This window comes from Carcharodon carcharias, chromosome 13 (genome assembly GCF_017639515.1).
Source record: "Carcharodon carcharias isolate sCarCar2 chromosome 13, sCarCar2.pri, whole genome shotgun sequence".
NCBI lineage: Eukaryota > Metazoa > Chordata > Chondrichthyes > Lamniformes > Lamnidae > Carcharodon > Carcharodon carcharias.
The window spans coordinates 66004293-66020796 of NC_054479.1; the positions used below are offsets into that span (position 1 = coordinate 66004293).

The 16504-nt window shown below is 45.4% G+C and overlaps 1 long non-coding RNA gene across 1 annotated transcript in view; it reads right to left on the reverse strand.

Annotated features, from left to right (window-relative positions):
* The window catches only part of LOC121285654, a 607888-nt gene extending 596926 nt beyond the window's left edge, over positions 1-10962 (reverse strand). The window contains exons 1-2 of the long non-coding RNA XR_005944736.1: positions 10907-10962; positions 10020-10081 (exon numbers count right to left, since the gene is read on the reverse strand). This is a non-coding gene — a long non-coding RNA (uncharacterized LOC121285654). The remainder of the gene's footprint in view (positions 1-10019; positions 10082-10906) is intronic.
* Positions 10963-16504: the final 5542 nt, after the last annotated feature.

The following is a 16504-nucleotide window of genomic DNA, read 5'->3' on the forward strand; positions in this document are numbered from 1 at the left end:
CGAACATATGAATTAGGAGCAGGGGCAGGCCACTCGGCCCTTCAAGGCTGCTCCACCATTCAATGAAATCATGGCTGATCAGATTGTAACCTCAATTCCACAACTTTCACCTATCGCCAATAACCTTTCACCCCCTTGCTTATCAAGAATCTAGCTCTACCTTAAAAATATTCAAAGACTCTGCTTCCACCACCTTTTCAGGAAGAGAGTTCCAAAGACACATGACCCTCTGAGAGAAGAAAATTCTCCTCATCTCCATTTTAAATGGGTGACCCCTTTTTTGAAACAAGACGCCTAGTTCTAGATTCTCCCAGAAGAGGAAACATCCTTTCTACATCCACCCTGACAAGACCCCTCAGGATCTTAAAGGTTTCAGTAAAGTCACCTCTTACTCTTCTAAATTCCAGTGGATACAAACCTAACCTGTCCTACCTTTCCTCATAAGACAACCAGACCATTCCAGGTACTAGTCTGGTAAACCTTCTCTGAACTGCTACCAACATCCTTCCTTAAATAAGGAGACCAATACTTTACACAGTACTCTAGATGTGGTCTCACCAATGCCCCAGATAACTGAAGCATAACCTCCCTACTTTTGTATTCAATTCCCCTCACAATAAATGATAACATTCTATTAGCTTTCCTAATTACCTGCTGTACCTGCATACTAACCTTTTACAATTCATGCACAAGGACACCTCGATCCTTCTGCATCTCAGAGCCCTGCAATCTCTCACCATTTAGATAATATGCTTCTTTTTTATTTTTCCTGCCAAAATAGTCAATTTCACATTTTCCCCACATGATAACTCCATTTGCCAGATCTTTGCCCACTCAATTAACCTATCTATATCCCTCTGTAGCCTCCTTATGTCCTCTTCACATCTTACTTTCCTTCCTATATTTGTGTCATGAGCAAATTTAGGAACCATACCTTTCAATATGTTAAGAGGTAACATCTTTGGACTAGTAATCCAGCAGCCCAGGCTTAATGGTTTGAGGACATAGGTTCAAATCCCACCATGGCTAGTTGCTGACTTTGAATTCAGTCAAATCAAACTGGAATATAAAAGCTAGTCTCAGTGACAACTACCTCTGATTGTCATTAAAAACCCCTCTGGTTAATTAATGCTCTTTAGGGAAAGAAATCTGCCATCCTTAGCCATGTGACTCCAGATCCACAGCCATGTGGTTGACTCTTAATAACCCTCTGAAATGGCCAAGAAGACACTCAGTTCAAGGGATGGGCAACAAATGCTGACCCTGCCAGCAATGTCCACATCCCATGAATGAATAAAAAAACATGTATAAACCATTGAGGGTAGCAGGACAGGTTGAAAAAGAGCTTAAAAGGCATACAGGATTCTAGGCTTTATAGACAGAGTTGGAGAATACAAAAACAATGAAGTAATGGTGAATCTTTATAAAACACTTGTTCAGCCTCAACTGGAATCTTGTGTCCAATGCTGAGCATCACATTTTAGGAAGATGTGAAAACATTGGAGATGATGCAGAGAAGATTTTCAAGAATGGTTCCAGGGATGAGGGACTTCCTTGGAAAAAAGGTTGAGAGGACAATAGATACGAATGTTAAAAATGAGGGGTATGGACAGAGTAGATAGTGGAAGTATCAGAGGACATCAATTTAAGGTGATTTGAAAAAGGACCAACAGCAAGGTAAGGAAAAACTTTTTTGATACAGCAAGTGGTTGGGATCTGGAATGCACTGCCTGAGAGTGTGGTGGAGTAGATTCAACCAAGACTTTCTAAAGAGAATCGGATAAGCAACTGAAGTTGGAAAAGTCAGAATAATGGGACTAGCTGAGTTGTTCTTACATTTAGACATGACTGGCCTCCTCTGTGCTGTAACCATTCTGTAATTCTATTCCCAGTCAGGACCTTGTGTGTGCTATCACTCGGAAATAAAGTAGTGAGTGTTGCCTTTCAAAGAACTGAACATACATAAATTTGTGGAACTGTTTACCTGTTGTCCCCACATTCAGGTGTGTCTCATACCTATGTGAGTTCATGGTTTTAGTATCCTGACTCTGCCTGAAGGGGCCATTACACTGGAATGCACACAGTAATCTTCAGTGGGTTCTGCATTCAAGTCCAGTCTGTACATGTTCCTTCAGCACAACCACTGCTAACTATTTAGCACTTTCATAATGCATCACCCCACTTTGATGGGTGACTCCCCTTCAATTTTGGCACTCTTTTTCCTTATTGGTGTTGAGGTATTCTTATAGGCACTGGCAGCAATCCAGCAACTCATCCTAGAGGCAGTTCTTCATGTCTGAGCACAGGTAATGAAAATCTTTAGGCTACATATTGCATCATAAACGTGGCTTAATCCACTCCTTACCCAAAACCCGTCCAGACAATCATAGAACCTGAGAGGACAGAGGAGACCACTCAACTCATCATGGCTCTGCCAGCTCTTTGAAAGAACTGCTCAATTAGTGCCACTTGCCTGTAAATTTCTGCTTTCCCAATATATATGCAATTCCCTTTTGAAAATTTATTTTTTAATCTGCTTCCACCACCCTATCAGACAGTGCATTCCAGATCACAACAACTCACTGTGTTTCTCCTCATTTCCCTCTAGTTCATTTGCCAATCGCCTTAATTCTGTGTCCTTCAGTTACTGACCCTTCTGCCATAAGAAACCGTTTCTCCTTATTTTCTCTATTAGATCTCCTCTTAACCTAACACAAACATCAAATACTGCAGATTCTGGACATCTGAAATAAAAACAGGAAGTACTCAGTGGATTAGATAGCATCTGTCGTGAGAAAAGAATTAATGCTTCAGGTCATGATGAGCATTTATGACTCTTCTTAACCTACTCTGTTCCAAGGAGAACAATCCCAGCTTCTCTAGTGGCTCCATAGTCCATGCTGTGTTAGCTTCCAACTTTCCAAAACTGGTATCATTCTGATAAATCTTCTCTGCACCGTCTCCAAAGCCTTAGCATCCTTCCTAAAGTTTGGTGTCCTGAATTAGATCCAAATGTGTTTCCAGTCTTCAGTGAGTGGATAGTGACCAGTGACCAGGAGAAGAAACACTGGCAGATTTTGCTCTCCTTCACCCAGGAAAACTGAGGCTCATTGTATTGCCTCAGCTGAGGGTCAGCTGATTCAGCATGGACCATGGATCAAAGGTTTGCTCAGTTTGGCCCAGTTCCATATCAGGATGTGCCCTTAGCTGCAAAGATATTAGACAGCTCCTGCTCTCCTATTTGAAATTGACTGTAAGGACCTGGGGATGCAAAGGGTCAGTTACCCTCATATAACAACAGTCAGTTAGAGAGAGAGAAAGAGAGATCTATCTAGCAAGTTAATGTGTTCAAGCAAGTCCTTGAGGGTGAATCTTGAAATTCAAACAAGAACTAAAACAAGGATACAATGGCTCGTAATTTCTGAGCTCCGGGGCTTTGTACCCAGGGAGTACACCACTGCCCAGAAGCCCCCAGTAAGGTTTGTATGGCAATTGCACGAGAAGTTCAAACTTCCATCAGGCAATTTCCCTGCACTGGAAACCATTTGATATTCCAATTTAAATTGCAAACTCCAGATGGTTTCGACTGTCTTAAAGGAATAGTTACCCAGAAAAAGTCAGAAGAATTAAAAATACTTCTCACTCCTGGGTAACTGTAGGACTGCCCCCTCTCCCCCACCCCCAACTCACCACTGGACTTCTCGATTACACCCCCACTCCTCGGCTAACCTCCCACACCCCTGACTACAAACCCCACCCTCTGACAGCCCCCCCATCCCCCGTCTGCCCTCCTGAGCCCTGAATACTTCCCGACCACCCTCACTGACCACCCCACCACTGATCACCCAACCCCCCGCACTGATCACCTGACACCCCCCAACCCATCCTACAGTATCCTTCCCCCCATCCGCATCATGCCCACTTACCTTACACACTTACCTTCTCCCTTTAAACATACCTGTTTTACGGCAGAATTCTCTCAACTCTCCTGCACTCGACTGAAGGCCTTGGGAACCCGTTACACCAAACCTTTCTCACCCAGCTCGAGTCGGAAGGTCGGGCGAGAAAGGAGTGGCTACATGTTCGTGTAAGTAAATAGGAGAGCAGTGGCAATCCGACAGTGATTGTCACTACTCAGAAGCTATGGTCCCATATTTATATGATCTGATGACAATGAGCAGACTGTTTTATGCATAGGTTACAAAAATGTAGAATTGCAAAACTTCGGATGGTTCTGACTGCCTGACAGGAATAATTATCCAGAAAAAGTTAGAATTAAAACCACTTCTAACTCCTGGGTAACTATAGTACTGACCCCACCCCCACAACTCCCCACTGGACTTCGCGACTATCCCCCATCACCTGACTAACCTCCCACATAAGGTTTGGTATGCATTAGGCCAGGGGCGAGCACAGCGCTCCCAGGTCTAGATTTCTATTATGTAAAAATAGCCACTTTTACTTTGTTTGACAGACACCAGAAGAAATGCAAATTGCATTTAAATGTGTCCAGTCAGTTAATTGTGCCCCATTTACAAATAGTTTTTTTAACATTGAATGAATAAATCACTCATTGACTTTGTTAAAACTCAAGAGAACAATAGGAGATTGTTTTTATTACAAGAACATTGCTAATTCATACCAGCTGCTCACTCAACCAGATAATTCCATTTTAATTACTTTGCGACTGACTGCTTGTGATTTCTTTCTAGTTTTCAATGTTGAGTATGCCTACAAGCTGGAGACACAAGTTGGGGGGATTGGGTAGGTTGAGAGAAAGAATGGGGTAAAGATGACTCATGTTTAGAACTGCAGCACAACCCAACTCCAACGTTCCCACTTACGGGTTTAAGGGAGCCACTTATTGATACTGGTGAGAAAGCTACTTGCCAAAGTCGGGAATTTCCTGCCTGCAAGTGGATGCGTACTTATTAGCTCAAGTAACACCCTTAAAAGGCATGTGGGGTGTTTTAAAATTGTTTTTAATTGGATTCCAGATTTAACTTGACAGCTCAGTTTTCCCAGGGTCGAAATACCAGGGAAATGGAGGTGAGCTTGAGCAGCAATGCGGATGGACATAGAAGCTTGGCATTGCTCCACCTGAATTACAGCCCACTTAATACAACTGCTGTCTCAGTCCCCTCTGGAAAATATCTGGCAGAATTGTGTGGACAGCTATTTTCAACCTTGTGGTTAATCAGGATGGGAGGTGCCTTGAATATGTTTAATTGCACATCAGGAAAAAAAGACCATCAGAATTAATGGTAGCAATGACATTCTGCAATGGGACCAGCATGTTCAGGGGATGGGGTGTTCAGGTTAGAGATGCACAGTGCAGAGGCACATAGAAAGAGGTGCAAAATAGGGAGGTGCACAGGGCAGAGGTGCATAGAGGTGGGTTGCACAATAGGAAGGTGCACAGGAGGGAGGTTACTTCACCTGAACCATGCTGGGACTGGTGTCCTGACGAGTTGCGTAACTAGAGCTGTAGAGAGGACTTTAAACTGAACAGTGGGTGGAAGGGTTTATGTGAGGGACATTTGAAACGTTAAAAAGAAAAGACAGGGTAATTGTGGAGGGTAGAAATAGGGAAATGATAACCAAAATGTGACAGGAAGGGACAGAATGTACAATTATAAGAATGCACCAGCAAATAAGGTCAGAGAGGGAAAAGTGGTAAAAAGACAGAATTAAAGTCTCTTTAACGGAATGCACGCAACATTCATGGTGCAATGGAAGTAATTAATGGCAGAAATAAATGAATAGATATCATAGCTATTAGAGAGACAATGTTGCAAGGTAACCAAGGCTGGGAACTAAATCTTCATGGGGATCTGATATTTTGGAAGGTCAGAAAGAAAGGAAAAAGAGGTGGAGTAGCTTTGATAAGAAAGGATAAGATCAATACAGTAATGAGAAATGATCTTGGCTCAGAAAATCAAGATGTAGTATCAGTTTAGATGGGAAGGCGAGAGTGACTGCCCTTGACATCAAGGCAGCATTTGACCAAGTGTGGCATCAAGGAACCCTAGCAAAACTGGGGTCAATGGGAATCATGGGGAAAACTCTCCATTGGTTGGAGTCATACCTAGCACAAAGGAAGTGGAAGCATATACTTCGCTCATTACTAAACACTTACCAGCCACAGAAAAGAAATTACATGGCATTGATCAAGCACAACAACAGGATGACAAACGCATCCAAATAAAAGAGTTTTGCCAGAATGGATGGCTGAATTATACTGCAAACAACCCAGTATTTTGCCAATACTCTGAACATCTCACGATCATAGGTGATTTCTTAATTTTTAATGACAAGCTAGTCAGCCTAAGAACATTTCGACTCAACATTCTGCAAAAAATACATCATGTACTCTTGGGAACAATGAAATTCCAAGCCTAGCTGTCAGTTTGGGGGCCAGACATCAGTCACTCCATTGAAGAGTCACTCATGAATTGCCTTACGTGTGCAGTGAAAGGCCAGCAGCAGAGTGAACTACTGGCAGCCTCCACTTTCCCTTCAAGGCTGTGGTAGCACTTGGGAGTGGATTTATTTGAGTTTAAAGGCAAAGTTTTCATCGTCATCACTGATTAGTACTCCAGGTGGTTTGAAGTGAGTAGACTGCACAGCATCACGGTGGAGGCAGTCATTACATCACTAAGAAGAATTTTTGTGACACATAATATCCCAGACATTGTGATGTCAGACAACGGACTTCGGTTTGCTAACAAACTGCTCTACAACTTTGTGCAGGAATATGGTTTCGTGCATGTGACCAGTTCACCTAGGTATCCTCAACTGAACAAGGAAGCAGGAAGAGGAGTTTGAACAATCAAAGAGTTGAAGAAAAAGAACAAAGATCTTGCCTCTCTTAACTACAGAATCTCACCAATAAAAACAGGCTCTCGCCATCAGAACTATTGATGGGGAGATAGCTGCCAACGCAATTTCCAGCTCTATAACAAACATTACAACCTAATATTACCCCAGATGATCACGAGAGAGTTAGGAAGCATGAGGAGCAACAAAGAGACAGTCAAGCTCATAATTTCAGCTTCAGGCACAGAGCACGAGACTTGAATGTACTACAGCCCAGGGGGAGAGTGTGGATATGAGATCAACAGAAAGAAGGCATTGTAATAGAAAGTGCTCTACAACCAAGATCTTACAGAATTGAGTTGAGCAGGGAAATATCAGAAGGAACCAAAGAGCCTTGATATCATTGGGAAGGAAACCAATGGAACCTTGGGCATACTAATTACATCCGGATGGAGACAAGGAACTAGAAACAAAAAGAAACTCTACAACCACCCAAGTGGAAGACAATCCTATCAAACAACAAGAAAGTGAAGATCATCCTCAAACTTGAAACGAAATCAGGAACAGATTAGGAAGATGAGTCAAGACACCACAGAGAATAACCTTGTGAAATCTGAGAGTTTGTGGGGAGATGCAGGACGATGTACAGAGTTCGTATAAAGACTTGGGCGGGAGATGGGATATAGAGTAAAGGGTTAACCACTGATGTAACTATGATGCAATGTCACATGATTAAGAAACAGATCAGGTGGGAAGCAGAAATACAGTCTTGTGTGGAGTTACTGAGATGTATATCAATCTGTAAATAAACAAGAATGGTTTTTATGAATAATAGTCTATGGTAGCATTCTTTGGGTAACAGGCGAACCCTAAAGAAACCTCATCTAGACCCCAAATGCTAGGTGCAACTTGCTTAAAGCTCCATGGAGTGAGCTACTATCCCTATGGTAGACATTCTCATGATCCTCTACATCAACAATCCACTACTGCTTGAGTTGGTCTCCTGATGTGTAGAGTATGGGTGGCACATCTGCCATTGTCTGGCAAAACCGTTGATGTGCCTCTAGCATTCTCTGCTGATGTGTAGAGTATGGGTGGCACATATGCCATTGTCTGGCAAAACTGTTGATGTGCCTCTAGCATTCTCCATCCCACCAATAGCCCCGTGTCTCAGCATCCATGTCCAGCTGAGCAGAGTTTGGAGAGGTTTGCGTCCCTCAGGTGGACTCTCCACAGCTCTCCCTATCACTAGTGTCTGCTCTTGCTCACTTGTGAGGTATAAATCATCAACAAAGTGTAAAAGTGGATCCATTGGAGTGTGAGTATCTGGATTGGTGCATGGTTGTCGATCCTGTGATGGTGCACCCTCAGAAGGAATAAACTCCTCAGAGGAATCAATGTCCAGGGACACCCGCTGTACACACAAAGGCCCTAGAAGACCAAAGAAGGGGTCTGACTTAGTCATGGCAAAACTACAACTTTGATAACCAACAAACTCAATCTGCTCATAATTGCTGAAACAAAGCCTGCATGTGTGTGTCAGAGCTCAGAGAATGAGCTCATATGGAACTAATCTAAGCCCAATGTCACATTATGCCTAGTCTGGAGATAATTATAACTGCAGCTAAAAAGGTCCAACTAGAGATTCTTGTGATGAAGACTACAGCCCAGCGGGGATGATACAGTGATGTAGGCAGTTGATATTCCAGATGTGAACACAAGAGGTCAAGGTAATAGACTTGGTGAGGCTTGGTGAATATTACGCCAAGGTTAAATATTGGCAGGAATGGGAGGTTGAAGCAGTGACTAACGTGTGAAATTCTGAATGTAAGTCAAACACAACAACCCGTCAACAATGAGCTGGCAAAAGTTCTAGCTCATGCAATATTTAGGCCAGATTTTCATCTGCGAAGCAGGAATCGTGAATCTGGCCATTTTCCAACATTGCAACCCTGCCTCCTGCCCAGCAGCGCCCACCCATCAGTTTTATCATGGAGTAGCAGGATGGGCTGGAGTCAGGGTCAAAGGAAGAATTGGAGGTGGGTGGATGCTGAGGTGGGCAAAGTCAAAAGGCCACCCCCAATTCCCTAGGACATCAACCCAGTTCAACAGATCAGTGTGAGGCCCTCAAACCCTCACCTCCTACCCTTCAACTCCATGACCCCTGACCCCTCAATAGCCCCATGCCTCCTCCATACCGCCTCACTCCTCCAAACCCCCAGGCTCCATCCATATGCCCTTGTCCCCCATACTTACTCGTCCACACCCACACCCCTCAACCCTCCATATCCACTCACCCAGTATTGAATATGTAGAGAACTCTTAAACCCTATGATAACATTTGGAAGTCTTTGATATGCTCATGAAACTCTCAAAATAAACAAAATCATTAAAAAACTACTTCAAGGAGACATAATCCTATTAAGTGATCATAAACCCATCAAGATAAATAAACTCACAGTCCCCTTGTAAATAGCCCTTGCTGAATTGAATCCACAGCGGGGCTTGGAGCTCAGCCAAACATTCACAATAGGATTCCATTATACTGCTGTACAATGCCTACAGAGCTGAATACAATAAAACCTTTGAAGTCATTGAAAAAGTTCAGCCATCTGTTCAACCTTTGAAGTGAGGAACAGATCTTGAGCAGCACTTCGAAGAGCTCAGCCATCTATTCAATCTTAAAAGCAAGGGAACAGATGCCTATGCTATCAATGAAAATATTAAATCATGAGGGGCCATTGACACAATCAAATCTGAATATCATTAGTGTTCAATGCACAAAAGCACTTGTATTCTAATGCATCTGAAAACTCCTCCACTTTGCATGGTAATGCTAGTTAACCGAAGCGTATAAGGGTCATAGGCATCTCTCTCCATTAGAGAGAAAGTTAGTTACACTCCTTGGTGGTGGGATCATGCCACACAAATCATGGGGTAAGACAAACAGGCAGGCCTCCATGAACTACCAAAGCCAGTATAGGGAATGAATTTGGGCTATTATCAAATTCTGCGCAACACTCTAGCCATCTAGCCAATTGAGCAAACTGACTCTGCCACTTCACTTCACAATGCTGGTCTATTTAATAGCCATTTGCCTTTTAAGAACAAAGCCTCATCATTAATCACTGTATGAGAAACATATTAACTTTTCATACACCATTTCATGCTGACATATGAAATTGGCCTTTTGAACTTACCTGTCAAAACGTTCCTGACTCCGGACTCAGCTTCCCTCGTGGTTTACGACTCTTCTGAGGGGCTGTGAACAATATAGGATCATAGAAAGTTTACAGCATAGAAAACGGCCACTTGCCATATTGAACCTGCGCTGGCTGAAAAATGAGCCACCCAGCTTAATCCTGCTTTCCAACATTTGGTCGGTAGCCCTGCAGGTTATGGCATTTCAGGTGCATATCCAGACACCTTTTAAATGAATTGAGGGTTTCTGCCTCTACTACCCTTTCAGGCAGTGAGTTCCAGACCTCCACAACTCTCTGGGTGAAAAAAAATTCCTCATCTCCCTCTAATCCCTCTACCAATCAACTCCTACAGAAGCTGGTCCAACTCCATCAAAATTGTGGGGTTCTGAAATGCCTACCCTCCCCAATGAGCCAACAAGATTTGGAACTGCTGCATGCAGGCTCATGACCCGCACTCTTATCCTGCCCTCTAAAAATTGCCTGTGACAGAAATGGGGTGGGAATCTTGGAATCTGATCCTACCCACCATTCTTAAAGCCTGCCTGCCTGCCTCTGTTCCAACACGGACAGAAGCATGGAAATCCAGCCCTGAATGTCTAGTGGGCAGTTAGGCAGCATGGTGGGACCCAGCGTGAGAATGAAGAGCTAAAGCTGTGTGTCAATAACTTTCAGGTGAAAGCTGACATATAGTTACTGATGGTGTCACTAGTGACAGCCTGATGATAGGGAAAGGAGAGGTCTGAAATACTACAATGAAGGGGCACACCAGAGGAGACAGCTAAAACTATCAGGGAGAAACAGCTATAAAAGTTAACCTAACCACATCATTGGAAATCATCCAAAACTCATTTTATAAAGTAGCCTAAATACATCAATTAGGCTACCTCGATTAGATCACTTTTCTTTCCTCTTCTGTATTCAAAAGAGTACAATCCTGTGCAACCATAAGATGAGCAGAAAACGCAGAAGTGAAATGATTGTGCAAGTCTGGATGTTTTATACGAACCTGTTCCCACCCTTATTTCGAATTTCCCCACCTTCAATACAGTTCCAGGTTATCTCAGCCAAGGTACGGTCACTCCTTTAAAAGGCTGAGCAATATTGTACTAAATTTTATTCAGCATTCTAACAGATTCATTGTGTAACCACAGACACATGGGATTTACTGGATGTTCATTGACTGTTCCTGTTCATTAGTAGGAACAGTGATTCCTTTCTAAGTACTTTGGTCTTGAGGTGGGGTACTTGATCAGTTACCTAGTAGAGAGCAGTTAACCAAGCACAGAGCCAATCAGACCTGAGACTGTGCTGCCTGCTGATCTAGCAGCTTGCTGCATTGAGATTAACTTGTTTAGCCAGAAAATCAAGCTTGAAAGGGGAAAATGAGAAAGCATTTAGACTTCTTCCAGGCTCATTCAGGTCCTGAAATAATTTCCCTGAGGCAGCTGCAAAAGCAGAAGTGTGAATAGATATTGTCAATAACAGCCAGTTCTTAAGTCCCAACACAAATTGAACTCAGACAGGTCCAATATCAAAGACAATAGATTATATTGACATACACAATCCATGCTTTAAATTATAATATACTGCATACAATATACAATCTATGCTTTATTTTGTCATTATATAGTTCACACTTTCTATTGTAATGAATTGCTTTATTCCAGGCTTTATGTTGTAATACACAGACAATGCTTTATATTGGTCCAGATTTTGGGAATAATGGGCGTTCTTCAGCAGTACTGTACCTTGTTGTAGCCTTGGCATTGAAATCCTTGTAAGGGCATGAAATTGTGATAATTAAATACTGGTTACCACCAAACATGGCAGAAGTTAGGCTTGATGCACTTATGCTGGATCGGATGGAACAAAGTGCTGGGAGCCCAGGTTGCAGGTATGCCCAAGGGATTCTTAGCAAGGCTGGGGTGCAAAGGCCAAGGGGGAAGGGGACATAGGGGGAAGCAGACTTTGGAGGGCAGCCCCAATCAGTAAAGGTGGCCATGAGGGATGCGCACTCCTCCTTCCTGCTTGAGGCCTGAGCAGGCTAATCTGGTGGGCATCCCCCCCTGTTCCTCACCTCATCCCCCAGCCTAAATATAGCAGCTGGCTGAAATAGCCCTTAAGTGGCCATTAATTGGTCTGTTTAATGACCTCAATTGAGGCGAAGGTGGGCAGGCCTCCCTAGACTTTGCCCCTCCAGAATAAAATCGCTGTGAGGTTGGGGGCAGGCAGTTAGGGTAGGAAGGACACCCGCAGAATTTCAGGGCAACTCCACCTGCAAACCCGCCAACTGAGAGTGCAATAAAGAGCAAGTGCTGCTCCTTCAGCACTGAGTGCACAATCCAGGTCATTGTGATACAGTCCAAAATTTATATTGTAATACTCAGTCTCTGCTTTAGATCATAACGCCCAGCTATATATTAACATGCCAGAAACTATGTTGTAAAGCTCAGCACATCAAAACTCAAGTCTGATGATTTACATTATTCAAGTGAGTATGATGCAGTCCTAGGTGATATATATTGTAAGGTTCAGTAGAATGAAAGTACAAAGGGCTAATTTTGGGAAGGGGTGAAAACAGGCATGAGGTGGTTGCTATTTTGATAGGAACTTAGCAACAGAAGGAGAGCAATTAGCCCCTCAAATAATGAGATCATTGTTGATCTGTGACCAAACTTTATACGCACACCCACACACACAGGGCGGAATTTTCCGTGTCAGCTGACAATATAGCACGGCTGGTTTTAAGGTGGAGGGAAACCCGTTCGCGATCGTCTGCTCAGCCCGCTGATGGTGGGCTGTGTTTCCCGCCAACAGACGTCGGGAATTTCATTGTAATGCATCAGCATATCATTATCAGGCCAGCCCACCGGAACCATCAGCCCCCTCCTGCTGGATCGTGGCGGGAAAGCACGCCGACGTGTTTCACAACAGAACTTAAAAGGTGTGCACTTGGCGGCTGCACTTTGAGGGGAACTCGGAGGTGAGTACACAGTAACATTGTGCAGCACTCACCAGGGTCACTGTTGTACTTCAAGCTTAGGGGGCATCGGGGGTTTGGGGTTAAGGGCAGCTTTGCTGTTCAGGTGACTCGTGGCAGGGGCAGGGTGTTAAAGGCAGCCCTGCCATTGAATATAACGCACAAGCATTCGGGGTGTGTGGTCGGTTGGATGAGGGAAGCGGCTACGCTTTGGGGAAACTTGCATAAAGTGACCATTCCTCTGCAACTGAGACAGTTCAGGTGCAGCCACATTAATATGGTTGGGGTTGGGCTCCTAGCTTACCCATCCACTCGAGTAACACAGAGGCATCAACATGCCAGCAAATGCTCCAGAGCTTCCCCCACAACCCCCCTGCACCCCAGCACAGGCTGCAAATTCATGAACATTTTAGTGGACTGCAGAGCAGTTGGATGACTGCACACTTTGCACAATCTACTCACTAAAGTTGGCCATGGAGCAGTCACTGGTGGAGGCGCTCACAGCCCCTTGCAATGTCATCATCCCGGTTTGGACCAGTCTCCCCAATGGTTCAAGCTAACAGCGCAGCCAAGCAGCGGACTAATCTCTGGCCATCCAAGTGATGGTCAGCACCCTCCGAGAAGTGTTAAGGGGCTGTCACACTTAACCAGGACAGGTTCTTAGTACATCCATGCTAGCCAAATATTTCTCTCTTTCATCCTGCAGGAGGACTACACCAGAATCATGGAGCTGGTGAACTAGCTGTATGCCTGATGGCCTACAGAGAGTAAAGACAATGGAGGAGAGAGCGACTGAGACTCCTGGCTGGGCAGAGAGAGGAGCATCACCCTCAGGAAGAAGGGGGCGGTTGGGCCTCCCACACACACTGCACAAGAACCACAGTGAGCCGTCGCTGGCCGGCGCCTAGCAACACCCAGGATCTATAGACGCCACCTTTCAATCCAGGTGAGATGTTGCCGATGACTCCTTATGTCTAGGGAGCTGGACGGTCACCTCTGCCAGCTGCTGCAGGAGTTGGTGCCATAGGGACATGGAGGGCATCCACTGCCAGTGGCCCTGAAAGTGACCATGGCGCTCAGTTTCTAGGCCACTGGCTCCTTTCAGGGCACTACAGGGGATCTCTGTGGGATAAGCCTCCACCCACAAATGCATCCATGAGGTCACAGATGCCATCTTTGTGACAAAACTTTGTCCCTTTCACCCAGAACCAGGACAGCCAGAATGCAAGAGAGATTGGATTTGCCCAGATATCGGGTTCCCCACAGGTGCAGGGTGTAATCAACTACACTCATGTGGCACTCAGATCTCCGTCACAATACACACTGAACTACAACAACCACAAGGACTTCCATTTGCTCTATGTGCAGCTGGTGTGGGACCACCAGAAACACATCTTGCAGGTGTGCGCACAGTTTCCAGGGAATGTGCACGACTCCTACACCCTCAGATGGTCACAGATCCCTGGGTACTTCCGGGGTCCACAGAAGCTACAGGGTTGGCTCCTCGGGGACAAGGGCTACCCGCAGTGGCTGATGACACCCGTGCGGTGACCTCAGACTGCAGCAGAGCGACGCTATAACCAGGCTCATGCTGCAGCTCGCAACTTGGTGGAGCAGACCATCGGGATGCTGAAGATGAGGTTCTGGTGCCCGGACTGGTCTGGTGGAGCCCTGCAATACAGTCCACAGAGGGTGTCACACATTGTCATCATCTGCTGTGCCCTTTACAATCTGGCACTGGCACGGGGAGATGAGCTGTCTGAGGAGGAGATGGAGGAGCTGCACCTCTCCTTCTATGAGGAGGACGCCGACAGGGGTGAGGGTGAGGAGGTCCTCAGTGGTGATAATGATGGGGACGAGGCCCTCGCACTGGCTAGATGAAGCAGGCATGCTCATAGCTGCTAGATTTGTTGAGGATGATGATGACATGCAGTGAGGTGTCCCCATAGATCCTCACATCACATCTGTGAATGTTTGACTCCAGTCTGGCTTATGTACATGCCATTTGTGAGAATGCTCCTGTCATGGAGACACAGTGGAGGCCCTAATAGTCGCTAGTTTGCTGGATGATAACGACATGCAGTGAGGACACTCCATAAATCTTCACATAGCCTCTGAGGATGCCTGACTCCTGTCTGGCCGAGAGCAGATTGCCTGTGCTCTGTGATCAGGGTCATATCATAGAAACGTAGCCATGAAACTTTAGAAGCCTCTGAGTCTTTGTCTGCCTTCAGCACATGAGTTCTTCAGGAACCAGAGCACAGCATCAGTGCTCACAGGTGCTGAAGAGATGGGGGCCAGGCGTCCTTAAAGGTGCTGAGAGCACACTGAGAGAATGATGGAACTCTGTGGAGCCTGCCCATTACATTCTGGCAGCAATGACCAGCACTGCTGAGGTGCAGGCATCAGTAATGTGTCCAGGGGGTGTGAGGCTGGACCATCACTTTGGTCTGAAGGCTGCAAAAAGCACAGGGAAGAGGCCCCGGACTGAGACACCTGCCTTTATCTTGTGCAGAAAGGTTTCACATCTGAGTGACAAGAACACTGCTCATCAGAACAAGGAGCCATAGGCAGGGAGACATTCTTGTGAGTTTATTGACAATAGTGAACGTAATGTACAAGCGATTAACATCCCTGCCCAGGCTGTGCAACTAATTCTCCTTAACTTTCCTAACCCTGCCATTACGTCTTGTTGCTCCCCAGCCATCCACAGCGGAGGTGGAAGCAGCCTGCTGACTGTGACACCCTGTCTGAGATGACTTTGGTGGGCATCCTCCGGAGGGCCGAGGCTTGGGGGGGCCCAGGCCTGCTTTTGGGGTCCTGGCTGTGTGACAGTGGCACCCTCCTCAGCCTGTGGAGCTGGAGCTGCTGAGGTCACCACAAGACCATAAGACGTAGGAGCAGAAGGTTGGCGGGCAGGCCAGGAGCCCCAGCGACAAATAGATAAAACATGAAACCTCATCCACCGATGGGATGAGGTTTCATGTAGGGTTTTAGAAAGTTTAATAAAGTTATTATATAAATTATGATCATGTCCCATCTCATTGTCACATGAGGGGGACATGTTAGGGAAATTTTTTCTATTTTTCATATTTTTCAAACTGTAAGCGATCTCCCTGAGGCTGCACTTAGCCTCAGGGAGATGTGTGCTCTCTCATGCACATGTGCTAAAGAGCGCACTCTCACTTTTGGGGAATCCCCCCAGCTCGCACAGGAAACGCATAGCGCTTCCCGCCGGATGTCACGCTGGTGGCGGTGGGGCCCGCTTCTCCGGCAGGGGTCGGCTCCCCGCCCTCCAGAGATTGGATCGGGCCTGCCCGCCCGCCAGGCAGAAAATTCTGCCCTCTGTCTTCTATTAGTTATCTAATCTTCTATCCATGCTAATATTAGTGACAAACCCAATGCAATTCCAACCTAGTCTTGGGGGACGAAGAAGGGCAAGTGGGTGAAGTGACAGTTGGTGACCATATCAGGGACAGTGATCATAATTCAGTTAGATTTG